Raw genomic sequence first — 14,906 nt, 5'->3', positions numbered from 1 at the left:
TTCTCCTGCCTCAACCTCCCGAGTAGCTGGGACTATAGGCGCCCGCCACCACGCCCGGCTAATTTTTTGTATTTTTAGTAGAGACAGCGTTTCACCGTGTTAGCCTGGATGGTCGGTCTTGATCTCCTGACCTCGTGATCCGCCCGCCTCTACCTCCCAAAGTGCTGGGATTACCGGCATGACCCACCACGCCCAGCCACAAGCTTTTTTCATTACCTGCTCCACCCTGACTCATTCAGATTACCTGCTCTGTCATAACCATTTTTCCTGCCAAACCACTCACCCCATCACTCTCTTTAAATTAGCCAATCGGAATTAGTTTAACCTGTGGGGTCTAACCCTAGCCAATAGGGGAACGACACAGCAGCAGGGGCCACGTGCATCAGGGATAAGAACCCCTTCCCCTCCCTTGTCCAAGTGTGTGCTCAACATTGCTCCATCTGTTAGGGCACACCCTTCTATAAAAGTACCTTGCCTTGCTGAGAATTAAAAAGAAAATTTTATATTCAGTGCTATTTCTTTTGTGGCACCGAAACTTTATTTATAACATTAACCTCTCTAATCCTGGGTTTTGTGACAGGTAACCTGGGACAGCAGTACCTAGCAATGTGACACAAGTAACAGTAATGTTAGCTAGGTGACATTGTCTTCCATGCACTGTTACCTAAATTCTCGTATTTCATAATGCATTTATTTCCTTGAATCCCCACTTATATATGAAAAGATGTGTTTAGAGAAGAGATGAATGAGATACTTAGATTCATGTGCACACATTTCAAAAGAGTCTTACATGTATTATCAAATTTGGCCTTCAGAACAATTCTGAGGTAGACAGGATAGGCTACATTGTCTTCACTTTAGAAATGAGAAATATGGCCGGGCGCGGTGGCTCATGCTTGTAATCCCAGCAGTTTGGGAGGCCGAGGCGGGCGGATCACGAGGTCAGGAGATCAAGACCATCCTGGCAAACACGGTGAAACCCCGTCTCTACTAAAAATACAAAAAATTAGCCGGGCATGGTGGCGGGCGCCTGTAGTTCCAGCTACTCGGGAGGCTGAAGCAGGAGAATCACTCGAACCTGGGAGGCAGAGGTTGCAGGGAGCCGAGATCCCAACACTGCACTCCAGCCTGGGCGACAGAGCAAGACCCCATCTCAAAACAAACGAACAACAACAACAAAAAAAAAAAGATGAGAAATATGGCCTAGAGAGAAACAGCAATTTGTCTAGGCTCACACCACTGGTCAGCAGTGACACAGAACTGGTTTAGAGGTCCTCAAACCTATCTTTACATTAGAATTGTCTGGAGACCTTGGCCAGACTACACCCCAGAAAAATCAAATCTGAACTTCTGGGGGAAAGACTCAGGCAGCAGTACCTGCATGTTTTTAATCCCCAGCTGTTTCCAGCGTACAGGTGGCTGTTCTGAGAGCTAGCAGTTTAAAGCAATGCTTCATAAACTTGAATGTGGCCGGGCGCGGTGGCTCAAGCCTGTAATCCCAGCACTTTGGGAGGCCAAGGTGGGTGGATCACGAGGTCAGGAGATCGAGACTATCCTGGCTAACACGGTGAAACCCCGACTCTACTAAAAAATACAAAAAAACTAGCCGGGCGAGGTGGCGGGCGCCTGTAGTCCCAGCTACTCGGGAGGCTGAGGCAGGAGAATGGCGTGAACCCGGGAGGCGGAGCTTGCAGTGAGCCGAGATCGCGCCACTGCACTCCAGCCTGGGCGACAGAGCAAGACTCCGTCTCAAAAAAAAAAAAAAAAAAAAAAAAAAAAAAAAAAAAAACTTGAATGTGCACACAAAGCACGTGGGCACAGTGTTAAAATGTAGATTCTGGAGATCGTAGACTGGAGTGGGGACCAAATTCAGCATCTCTGACAGCTTGCAGGTCAACAGGAGGCATTTTCAGGATGAACGTGGAGGGATAATTCAGAGGGCCCTAACAGATATTCTGTGTGTGTGTGTGTGTCTGTGTGTGTGTGTGTGTGTGTGTGTGTGTGTGTTCGTGTTCTGAATGCCCAAATGAATGAATCAGCCCAGCAGATTCTCCTGGAAGTTTGAGCTGAAAAATGAAATTAAGTAGTTATCTGTGAGGGGTGAAGCAGAAAGAAAGCGCAGAAAGAAATCACAGGATAGTGTTAGGGCTATGAAGGGGCATGTTGATTGAAGTTGTGAAGAAACAGAAGCCATGAATAATACAAGTGAGAGAACAGATTTACAGAGGAGAGGGTACAAAGAAGAAAAGTCAATGGAAGAAGCAAGGAGACACACAGAGAAACACAGACACAAGTGAGTAATGCAAAGAGTACCCAGTCACTAGTCACTCAAACTGCCATCGTACCCGATACCTTGAAGGTTCCAGTTTGTATAGTAAAACCTCTTTCACTTTAAGGTGATCCAAGTGTATTTCTAAAGCCTAAATAAAAACAGTTTTCCATTTTGTCTTATTTAATACACACAATAACTCTGCAAGGTAGGAGTTATTTCCATTTTACAGATGAAGAATTAAGGCACATACAGGTTAACTAATTTCCCATTTCTTGGGCCGGGCACAGTGGCTCGCCCCTGTAATCCCAGCACTTTGGGAGGCCAAGGCAGGCGGATCACTTGAGGTCAAGAGTTGGAGGGCAGCCTGGCCAACATGCTGAAACCCCTCCACTAAAACACAAAAAGTAGCCGGGCATGGTGGCGGGCGCCTGTAATCCCAGCTATTCAAGAGGCTGAGGCAGGGGAATTGCTTGAACCCGGGAGGCGGAGATTGCAGTGAGCCGAGATCATGCCACTGCACTCCAGACTGGGCGACAGAGTGAGACTTTCATCTCCAAAAACAAAACAAAAAAAATAAACAAACAAACAAAACTAATTTCCCATCTCTCAAGATCTCAGAACTGAGTCTGAGACCAGATAAGTATACTCCAGGAGGTCTTAAAACTAAAAATCATGAGGGTAACTACTGGCTCTATTTCATTAATTCCTTGGTTCCTAAGAAAATGTTTGGAACACAGTGGAGAGTCCATTAAAATCTGTCAAATGAATGAAGAATACCTGTTATGATCAATTTGTCTAATGATGCATACATGTATTTAGAAAAAGCTGACATATGGGAGAGGATTATTGTTTTAGGAGAAATTTAGAAAGTTACAAAGCACCCACCAATGTTATTTCTTTTAATTATCTAAGGAATAAATTAAAAAACAATGTCTTCATAAATTTTAAGAAGCAGGGACTGGGCACGGTGGTTCACGCCTGTAATCCCAGCACTTTGGGAGGCTGAGGCAGGCAGATCACGAGGTCAAGAGATGAAGACCATCCTGGCCAACATGGTGAAACCCCATCTCTACCAAAAATACAAACATTAGCTGGGCATGGTGGTACGCACCTGTAGTCCCAGCTACTCAGGAGGCTGAGACGGGAGAATCGCTTGAACCCAGGAGGCGGAGGTTGTGGTGAGCCGAGATCACACCACTGCACTCCAGCCTGGCGACAGAGCAAGACTCCATCAAAAAAAAAAACAACTTATCGGGGCAAAAACCAGGTTGAGAAATGAGGTATCTCTGAAATAATGAATATTGTCCTGCATTATTCACTCAGTGGTTCAGGGATTGCCCTTCCACTTATAAAATGAACAGGGAGTTCACTTAAACTGTATTTCAGATAGAAACTAGAAATATCCATATATGTATGTATGTGTATATATGTGTGTGTGTATGTGTGTATATATATCCATATATATTCAGATAGAACCTAGAAATACATATATATACATATGTGTACATAAATACATATATATACATATGTATTTCTAGGTTCTATCTGAATTAAAGTTTACGTGAACTGCATGTTCATTTTATAAGCTGGATGTGTGTATATATATGTGTATATATATGTATTTGTGTTGTGTGTGTGTGTGTGTATTTTTTTTTTTTTTTTTTTTGAGACAGGGTTTCACTCCCATTGCCCCAGGCTGGAGTGCAGTGGTATGATCTTGGCTCACTACAACCTCTGCCTCCCAGGCTCAAGTGATCCTCCTGCCTTCCGCCTCCCAGGTTCAAGCAATTCCCCTGCCTCAGCCTCCCGAGTAACTGGGACTACAGTCACACACCACCATGTCTGGCTAATTTTTGTATTTTTAGTAGAGATGGGGTTTCATCATGTTGGTAAGGCTGTTCTCAAACTCCTGATCTCAAGTGGTCTGCCTGCCTCGGCCTCCCAAAGTGCTGGGATTACACGCATGAACCACCACACCCAGCCATCCACCAATATATTTTGTTGACAACCTCTCAAATCACACATGCCTTTTTTAAAAAATGAAAAATGGTGCTTTGTTGAAGCACATCATATGATGGCATTCTGAATTAGGCCATGTTATGCCAAGGTAACAAATTAACTCTGGAATTTCCACGGCTTCACACACAAGTGTTTGTTTATATGCCTGACATGTATCAGAAAGGGTCTTGAAGCCACATACTCATTCAGGGCCTAGGGTTGACAGACATGTTAACTTCAGAAACATAAGAATTCACGATTTTTGAGGCAGGAGATGAGAATAGTCAAGGGTCTTGAACCAGTCCTTAGATGCTTCTTTCATTCATTGTCCAGAGCCACTCACATGGCCCTACCAAATTGCAGGTGATGGGAAACATGAGGTACACATGAATGTTTGGTGGGTAGACAATCCCATAAACCCTGTGCATGTTGGAGTATCTGAGGATGCTGCCCTTGGCTCTCTTCTCTACTCACCTGTGCAGTCAGCTAGGTGATCTAATCCAGTGTATAGATCTTAGATATATCCCCAGCCTGGACTTTCCCCTGAGCTCCTCATTCATTTATCCATTATAGTTGCCTACTCAACATGTACGCTTGGGTCTATAGTTGACATCTCAAGCTAGCTTTGTCCACACAGAACCTTTAATTTTTACCCCTATAAACAGTTGGTCTTCAAGTCTTTCTCATCTCAGTAAACGGTAACACCATCCACATGACTGCTCATGAAACCCTTGATTCTTTACCTATCCTAACATTCCCTGTCAAATTCATCATAGATTTCTGTAGGCTCCATAATGCAGTGAATGCTGGACTTTTACTCCTTCTCTTGCTTTTCTTTCTTTCTTTTTTTTTTTTTTTTAAGACAGAGTCTTGCTCTGTCACCCAGGCTGGAGTGCAGTGGCGCCGATCTCAGCTCACTGCAACCTCCACCTCCCAGGTTCAAGCGATTCTTCTGCCCCAGCCTCCCGAGTAGCTGGGATTACAGGCACACACCACCACGCCCAGCTAATTTTTCTGTGTGTTTAGTAGAGATGGGGTTTCACCATGTTGGCCAGGCTGGTCTCAAATGCCTGACCTCAGGTGATCTGCCCGCCTCAGCCTCCCAAATCTTGTTTTCAAATAAAGATTAATTACTGTCTTCACTGAAGATGAGCCAAGTGTAAAATGCCTAATCTACTTGGAATGTAGGGTAGGGGAGGAGATTGTGGGTTGGAGCCAGTTCCCCAGGCATTTAAATACTTTCAGCAATGCATTAAGAATGAAATTAATTACATTGTGACCAAAAGCTGGCCTGTTGACTAACCACCAAAAGCTGGTTAGCCGGAGTCTGTGAAATTTATATTCTTCTGGTTTATCATTTTATTTTAATTGAAAGGTTTTTGGTTTTTTTTTTTTCCTTAGGGGCTATTCTTGGTAGTAAGACTAAGATAGTTGTAGACTTAAATCTCCAAGACTTCAAAGATTTTCAAGGGTATACATTTTTAAAATTTATGGAGATCTGCTTTGTGGACTAGTCCACAAGCATTTCATAGAAATGTTTCGTGTGTCCTTGTGAAGAATGTGGATTCACTCATTATTAGATGTAGAGTTCTATATATATGTCTGAAGCAAGCTGATTTATTGTGTTGTACATATCTTCAATAATAAATAAATGATAAAAGCTATCTATCCAAAACCTTTTAAAAAAAGTTTATGGAGTCTATCACCAAATTATAGCCTGAATCCACCACTTCCGGAGTCTCACTGTGTCCCAGGCTGAGCCTCCATCACCTCTCCTCTGGATTGCTGTGATAGCCTGTTGGCCTAGCTCTGCTGTCTCTACTCTGGTTCTCAGCCTTTGAAGAGATGTCCCTATGTGTCACTCCCCTGCTGGAAAATTCTCTGTTGAATTCTCACTGCAGTTAGAATCAAGTCTCAACTCCTGCAAGGCCTATGTGGCATGGCCCCTCTGGGCCCTCCAGTTGCAATTCTCTCTTCACCACCCCTCCTCATCCAGCTCCAGCCATCAGGGCTTCCCTCTGTTCGTAGACCATGTCATGCTCATTCCTATCTTCGGATCTTTGCATTCTCTGTTCCTTCTGCTCGCAGAGCTCTTTCCCAAGATACTTGCATGGCTGCCTCCTTCTCAGCCTTCGGGTATTAACTCAGAAGTCCCACTCTCAAGAGGTCTTCCCTCAAGCAAAGGAGCCTGCCCAGTCACTATCCTTCATCCAATTTTATTCGGAAATTATATCATTTACGAACTATTTTTGTAGGTTTGTTGCTTGTCTTTCTTCACCAGGATATGGATTCCTTGATGGTGGGGACTGGCTTGTTCCCTTGTATGTCTTCAGTGCCCCGAGTAGTAGGAGCCCAAACAATTCATTAGCATCTGTGGTGATTTTTTTTTTTTTTTTTTTTTTTTTTTTTGGAGACGGAGTCTCACTCTGTCACCCAGGCTGGTGTGCAGTGGCGCCATCTCAGCTCACTGCAACCTCCACCTCCAGGGTTCAAGCAATTCTCCTGCCTCAGCTCCCACATAGCTGGAATTACATGCACCCGCCACCACACCCAGCTAATTTTTGTATTTTTAGTAGAGATGGGGTTTCAACATTTTGGCCAGGCTGGTCTCAAACTCCCGACCTAAGGTGATCCTCCTGCCTTGGCCTCCCAAAATGCTGGGATTACAGGTGTGAGCTACCGTGCTCAGCCCTAGAAATCATGTTCTTACAGAATATTTAATCGTATGACAACGTTCCCCTGATAGGAAATTAAATGAAAAAAGAGCAGAAAGCCATTCATTTATGAGCTTGACTTTTAAGAAAAAATACATACATGTTTTTAAAACACAAGAAAAAACATGTAATCTATGTCAAGGGTTTCTCTACTTGGTAGTTATAATGTTAAAAATGCTTGTTCTGCTCTCTTACTAAAGAATTTATTTCCTGAGACACATGCATCCAAATAAGCAAGGTGTCCTTCACAAAGAAAATTATCCAGAGGGTGGGTAACATATAAACTGTTCTATGTGGCTATTCAGACATACTAAAGCAAGGCAACTTACTATTTTTACTATGTAATAGAATACAACTGAGAATATTTTTTTAAAAAACCTTAGTTGAGGGGTAGTATGTTCCTGGTATTTGTTCTGTTTATTTTTAATTAGGTCACTTTGTGATTCTAAGATAAAGCTCTTTAAGACTTACCAGAATAGAGGCAGGGCGCAGTGGCTCACGCCTGTAATCCCAGCACGCTTTGGGAGGCCAAGGCAGGCGGATCACTTGAGGTCAGGAGTTCAAGACCAGCCTGGCCAACATGGCGAAACCCTGTCTCTACTAAAAATACAAAATTAGCTGGGCATGATAGTCCCAGCCACTTCGGAGGCTGAGGCAGGAGAATTGTTCGAACCTGGAAAGCGGAGGTTACAGTGAGCCAAAATCGTGCCACTGCACTCTAGACTGGGTGATAGAGCAAGACTCTGTCTAAAAAAAAAAAAAAAAAAATTATTAAGACTCACTAGAATAGAGACAAGAGGATTTTAAGTTTCAGAATAAAGATGGGCAGACAAAACCGACATCAGGTAGTACAGATCGAGAGTGTTTAGGACCAACTGAGAACCGTGGTTTTTGTGATTACCCAAGTTATTTATAACACCACTACTTTGCTTTTTTCTTCTATTGCTTTGAAGTTGGAAATTGTAGTGGTTTATGCAGACTTAATAAAAGAGAAAGTCTTGGGTTTTTACTGGCAGGGATTTTCTTGCACCACCCACTGTCATAATTGATTACATGCCGTACCCTGATGGAAGAACAGAATTTCTAGGCCAACAGAAAATCACAAATACATAGTAAACCATCTGCTTTGTCCAGCCACTGAGAAATAATAATGTGACCAATGATCCAAGTGAGAAGGGACTCCCAGTCCCACATCAGCTTGATGTCTGAAGGTGGAGGGAGATTTGTGTTGGCAGCCGCTCTGCCAACATCTGACATCTGTCACCAATAGCTCCCCATTATTTCTGGTTCCAAAAAAATTATATCTGCCAGTCAAACAGCTTTCCTACTGATGGACAGTCGAAAGATGCCTTCTCAGCCTGCCATGCTTCTGGGGAACTCCCCTTTATTTGAATACATGCATCCTCTAATCCCTTTTCATGCCTTGCCTGTTAGCCTGTTGCTTAGTAGGGAAGAGAACGCTCCCCAAGCCCAAGTTCATTGCTGTTTAGAAGAAGGGCAGCAGCACCAAGGGGATATTATGAGAGTTGTAAATGCTTATGTTTCACTGCTGTACTCTTGATAGTAGTCTCATCAGGATCCACAGAAAACCCATATCCACCTCCACCCCTGACTTTTTGGGAAAATAACCTTGCATCTATAATGCCTTCAAAAGCAATTAACACAGTCCTTGGTGTGTTTGCGTATGTTCAGACTAGCTGATTCTTGTTAAAGCTTTCTACGTATTAGGCACTTTACATAGATTACCTCATTTAATCCTTCTAATAATCCAGGGAGATTTTATAAAAGAACAGCAGAGACTCAGAGCTTGTACAACTAAGTGGCAGCCCTGGGATTCAAAGTCAGATCATCTTGTTAACTAAGCCTTTTTCCACTACAGCATCCTGACTCTGTCACAATGATTGTATGTAATACAGAAATGTATGATACTGTCCATAATATTCGAGGCAAGTAGCAAGCACCGGGGGAACATCGACTAGAAAGGCCAACCCTCTTGCTCTTGCCAGAACCCTGAAAGAATGCTAAGGAAAAGAGAAGACCACTAGGCCCTAAAATCCTAGGTGTCCTGACCCTAATACCTAGGCAGTGCCATATGGAAGCAAATCTCCCATAGTCCCTTCATTATGAGTTTACAGTGACATATGAAAGACATAAGTGAGTGACTGCGTTTAAAACACGTGGTGCTTCAAGATTTTCTGAGAGAGTATTCACGAAGATGTCCAGAGGCTCACAGAGCTGAGCCATGAATGGAAGCCTGCGGAGGCCAGGAGTTCTCTTTCAGGTTCATTCGTACGTTGCTGGGTGGCCCTCAGTATGGCATTCACCCTTGCAGGGCCTCAGGTCATTGCATCCATGGTAAAATAATATTTTTTGAAATATTAATCAGCATTTTTCCTCCAGGATTTTTCCTCTACATTTTTGGGCCCTTCCTCTTGTGTCCCTTTTTTCGGGGCCAGGAACGTGGCCACGAAGAAAGAAAAAGAGTATCTCTTCCTACAGGGTAATGAAAGGAATCTTTACATAGCAAAGGCTTGGGAGACTGCTGATAAAAGCGAGGCTCCAGACTGAGATTCTCTGGGCTGGGTGGGGGAGGGAGGGAGTGTTGGAGGAGAAGTAATAATAACACAGATATTCGTGGGTTCCTGAAGAATAGGGACAAACTAGAGATGTGATTTTTTTTTTGAGATGGAATCTCACTCTGTCACTTAGGCTGGAGTGCAATGGCGCGATCTTGGCTCACTGCAACCTCTGCCTCCTGGATTCAGGTGATTCTCCTACCTCAGCCTGCCGAGTAGCTGGGACCACAGGCCCCTGCCACCACGCCCAGCTAATTTTTTGTATTTTTAGTAGAGACGGGGTTTCACCATGTTAGCCAGAATAGTCTTGATCTCCTGACCTCATGATCCATCTGCCTTGGCCTCCCGAAGTGCTGGGATTACAGGCCTGAGCCACCGCGCCCGGCCATGATTCTTTTTGTAATTGACATAGGTTTGGGGATTTGGGAGGAAAGCAGAACCCATAGCTCCTTCCCAGGAGTTTATGAGCAACTCATTTATAACCTGAATGAAAAGAGCATGAAGAACAGCCAAGGGGCAAGGCAAAGACGCTGGAAAGAAAAGGCTACTTCCTTGGTGTACATTCACTGACAAACTCCTCCTTAGATTACAAGGCCCTTTGCTTTCTTCATGGACTTTGTCTTCATTAAAAAACAATCCCCAGATGATTTCACTAAGTGACGTCATCATCCAGCCCCCTCCCCTCCACCTTCCAACTCACACTGGGCTAAAAGTCTCACTCAGCTCAATGCTCAGTAAGCAAACTATGGATCAATAAAGTAGCCCAACGTAGCAGACGATGCATGATACTTGAATTCAGACACATCTGGGATCCAGTCCTAGCCTCTCTGTGTGATAAGCCGAGTGAGCCACGTGATCCTCCATTCACTTAGCTACAAAACAAGGCACCAAACTCACCAGAGAGTTTTAACAGGATTACACGAGAGGCTTGGGGAAAGCTCTTCTGAAACTACAAAACCCCATTTCACAGATGAAGAAACTGAGTCACCGAGTGTACTACGAGTTACTCAGTAATGAGCCCAAGGTTACAAAGCGAGTGGGTGGCCGGGCGGGCATTCCGGAGCAGAGCGTAGAGCACTTGTATTCTAGGCCAGCCACCAAGTAGCAGTTGTCTTTTTATCTGTCTCTGTCTTTAGCCTTTGAGATCAAGGAGAGCAGAGATCTCATCTCTGGAAAAGCAAGTACTGAAGACACGTTTGTTGAATGAGGAGTCTCATAAGGAGTACCAGGCTTGTACCCAGCCCTTATCTGTTGAATAAATGAGCGGTGCCCAGGAGCCCTGCGTGGGAAGGGGGTGACGAAGAGTAACGATTTTCAGTGAATGGATTGACCAAAACATGTCCACGGAGATTTGCACTTTTTCAACACATCTAGAAACCTCACAGGTTTGTCTTCTCATGGAATCTCCATGGTGCCAGGGGCAGTAAAAATGACTCTCCAGACAAACAAAAGCAGGAGAAGCCGTCTGGACGCAATGGCTCACACCTGTAACCCAGCCCTTTGGGAGGCTGAGGTGGGAAGGATCTTTTGAGGCCCAGAGGTTAACAGCAGCCAGGGCAACATAGTGAGACCCTGTTTCTATAAAAACATGTTTTAAACAATCCAGACGTGGTGGTGCATGCCTGTGGTCCCAGCTACTTGGGAGGCTGAAGTGGGAGGATCACTTGAGCCTGGGAAGTTGAGGCTACAGTGAGTTGTGATCACACCACTGCCCTCTAGCCTCAGAGACAAAGGAAGACCCTATCTCCAGAAACAAAACAAAAGAAAACCACAAAACAAAAAGCAGATCTTTACCCACCCCAGCTTGTTTGGGCCTACCTGCAGACCTGGGCGTGGGGCTGAATGTTGGGATCGCAAAGGAATTTCAAAAATCTGGCCCAGCCCCGGGGTAATCTGATAACTAAAAACTCATAAAGACATAAAGAGATCTTAATGCTTAATGAGGCGTTAAGGTCTTTCTTTATCTGAGAAGGAGAGGTTATGGTCCACAAACTGAAGGGAGCATTCCAGGTCTGTCTGTGGTGGAGAGGGTTGGAGGAGGATGACTCCACTTGGGAGTCCTCCTTACGGGTCCTCCTTCCTGGCCAGGGAGGTAAAACAGACACAGATTAGGCTGCAGAGCTGTAAGCCCTAAGCGGACTGGCAGGCGCTGTAAGAGAGAGCAGCGGGTTCAGTGGGTTGTGGGGTGGGCAGGGGGTAGAGAAAGGGGACCGGTCACACTCAGCTGCAGTCCTCGCGGCCTCACAGGCCTGTGGTTGCCAGGACTTACATTTCCCAAGAGTCGTTAAAATCCTGACTTTTATGTGAAAGCTCTCATCTTGTATTGGCAAGTAAATCCAAGACAATTTCAATCACTGTGGGAGTCGAGCTAATTATGTCTGCAGGCTGGATTTGGTCTGTAAGCTGCCAGTGTGCCATCTCTGGATTAGTCACTGAAAAGAGTCAGGAAAGGTGATGAACCAGCACCAGCCACCCCAGATGGAGTCACGATGCGGCGGTAGTGAGAGAACCAGGTGAGGGAACGGTGCCAGGTGCGGCCGGGAAAGGCCTGACGTTCCTTCCCCAGGCTGCCCCGGGGAGATGGCGGGGGCGGGGTGCTGCTCCTGCTGTCTGCTGGAGGGAGGTACTCCCTTCCCTGTAGGGCAGAGCCATCCTGCACCTGGCTGGCTCTGGGGTTGTGAGTGATCCTGTCTGTGGCATTAGTACCACCTAGTGGACTTTGCAGGAAGAACCGTATGTTGAAACCAAGTGGACAGTCATTTCTTTACCAGAGTGGTGGTGGTGAGAGCAGCAGAACGGCCAGGGCCCAAGCAAGTCAGCATGAAAGAGACCATAATAATGAATAAACTCAAAGCTTCAGGGGGATAATGAGACCGAGGCAGGGGAGCTGGTCTTGCTGCTTTCTCAGGCCGCCCAGTTGTTTGACTGAACCTGTGGTCCAAGCGGATGGAATCCGCCCCTCCAGCATGGGGAGGCCCCCAGAGCCCAAAGACGAGGAAGGCCCCCAGTCATATTGAAACTTCCAGCCTTCTTTCTTTAAGCCTCATGAGAAATCAGGTGGGTGGTAATCCCAAATCAATGTTTGTGGCTGTGCTTATCCTGTTTCACAAGCGTAACATCTGTGTTTATAGTGTTTAAAATCTATTAAATGGTGTGTGCTCCTCAAGTCGCCTATTTGAATATTTTCCCTTCATTTTAAAAAAATTACTTCCCATCCCTTTTATTTTTGGAAAAGGTCACACTCTGTTTCTGTTTCCAAACTATGCTGACCCACATGAACTTCCTAACAAAAGTGTTTTCCTAAACCTCACTTGCTTGAGGAAACCTGTTCCTCTGAAAGGGCCCCTCCCACACCTTAGCATGGATTTCCCCCCTAGATTCATCTGCATTTGCTGCTGTTCCTCTCTGCAATTTCACAGGCCTGTGTGTCCTGTGTTTTTCTGTGCTTTTCCTTAAAGGCTCAGTACAGGCCCCACGTATACATCAGCTGTGAGTACCGGGCTTATCTTGATACTCTGACTCTCCCTACTCTGTCCACAGCATTTTTGCTCTTGCTGTAGTTGCTAGCAGAACAGGGAAGAAGTAATCTGGTGTACTATTCAGCTTTTGAGTACTTGCTTCAGGTCACTATTTTGACAGTATTACTGCTAAGCCAACTGGGAAGGTGAATTTTGGTGATACCTCTGCATATTGAATAAAAGCTCCAGATCTCAGAACGTCGTCAGAGATACCAAAGCACTCCCTTGAACACACACAAAAGATGGGGGATTTCCAGGTCTTCATTGCATTTTTAACTGCCACTTTCAGGAAAGGCATTTTCAAGTTTGAGATTTTCCGGTTGTAAGAAGATCTGAGTCTGAAAGAGCGTCGATGGGGCAGTCAGATTTATCACTGCTCCGCTGTGTGCTTCGTCTGCTCTTCCCACCCTTAAAACATCCATTGCTCAGAATGGAGGAAGCCCAGCAGCGTTGCTGGGTGGCATTTGGGAAAGGGAGTGGAGTTGTCAGGCTACAAACAAATACAGCATTGATCCTACAGAGCAAAGATGGGGAAGGGGAGGGAGAGGAACCCGGTTGGACATTATGTCATGCCGAAGAGAATTCCAAGGATGGTTAAGAATGGCAACCAGAGGCCCTTGAAACGCCCAAGAGGCCAGCAGACTTCACTAGGCAAAAACCCAAGAAAAAAGTTACCCCCATGTGTCTCTAAGAATGGTGGATGTCAAGAAGAATGGGAATGAAGGGGAATTTCTAGGGTCCTTGTAAGTTTAAAAGTGCTATTAAGTGAAGTTATTTGAGATCAGCAGGGAATATCTTAATCTGGACTTCCCCAATGGCCAGTTTCAAATCTTGTTTACAACTCGGGTCTGAACTAAAATGGAAAACAGCTTTCGATGACTTTCAGAGACAGGGAACTTTGGAGAACATGAATTTTATAGTAACATCAAAATGTCTATTTTAGTTTGTGCAACAAAGGGAAACCCCATCTGTACTAAAAATAAAAAAACAATTAACTGGGCATGGTGGTGGGCGTCTGTAATCCCAGTTACTTGTGAGGCTGAGGCAGGAGGATTGCCTGAGCCCAGGAGTTTGAGGCTGCAGCAAGCTGGGACTGTGCCATTGCACTCCAGCCTGGGGGACAGAGCAAGACCCTGTTTCAAAAAAAAAAAAAAAACAAAAAAAAAACAAGTTCATTAGGCCCTTGCCTTCTGCACACCCATCACTCTTGGGAAAGAGCTAAGGTCCAAGAGCAGCTGGGCCTAGGGCCTGGCAATTCATTTCAACAGTACTGAGACGGTCACATCCCATTCCCGGGCTCTGCTTCTCCAGACTCCACCAAGTGTAGTTGTGGCCTGTGTCTCAAACGAGGGGTGCAGGAAGGATCAGAAATCAGGTGGGAGCCACTAAGAATAGCAGGCAGGAGCCAGGAAAGCTGCAGGCACAGGGTTCCCCAGAGACTCCCTAGAATCTGGAGACGGCACTGCAGGCTTCTGGTACCTCTCGTGCCAGGAGTGCTTCCTCACAGCCCAGAATAAGTAGCTGGCAACAATCAGGGGCTATCCTCTGAGGACCAGTCATAGTGTCTGTGATGGACCAACCTTCTGAAGGTGGACTGAGGCTTCTAGCTTATAAGCCGGCTGCATGGGCAGCCCCCGTCCCCTAGCCATGTCAACAATGACCTGTGCTGCCATAACACAGAGGCACGTGTAGATTCTATTTCAGGTTAGAATGTGTCTTATGCCACTGCCAATTGTTGCAGCAGCATAAAGCAGAGTTCTGACATGAGACAAGTGTATTCCATTCCGACGACTGCTGGTTGATAAATAAATCAAAAACGGCCAGATGA

The sequence above is a fragment of the Papio anubis genome, chromosome 9 (genome assembly GCF_008728515.1).
Source record: "Papio anubis isolate 15944 chromosome 9, Panubis1.0, whole genome shotgun sequence".
NCBI classification, from domain to species: domain Eukaryota; kingdom Metazoa; phylum Chordata; class Mammalia; order Primates; family Cercopithecidae; genus Papio; species Papio anubis.
Note: the sequence above shows the minus strand (reverse complement) of the source record.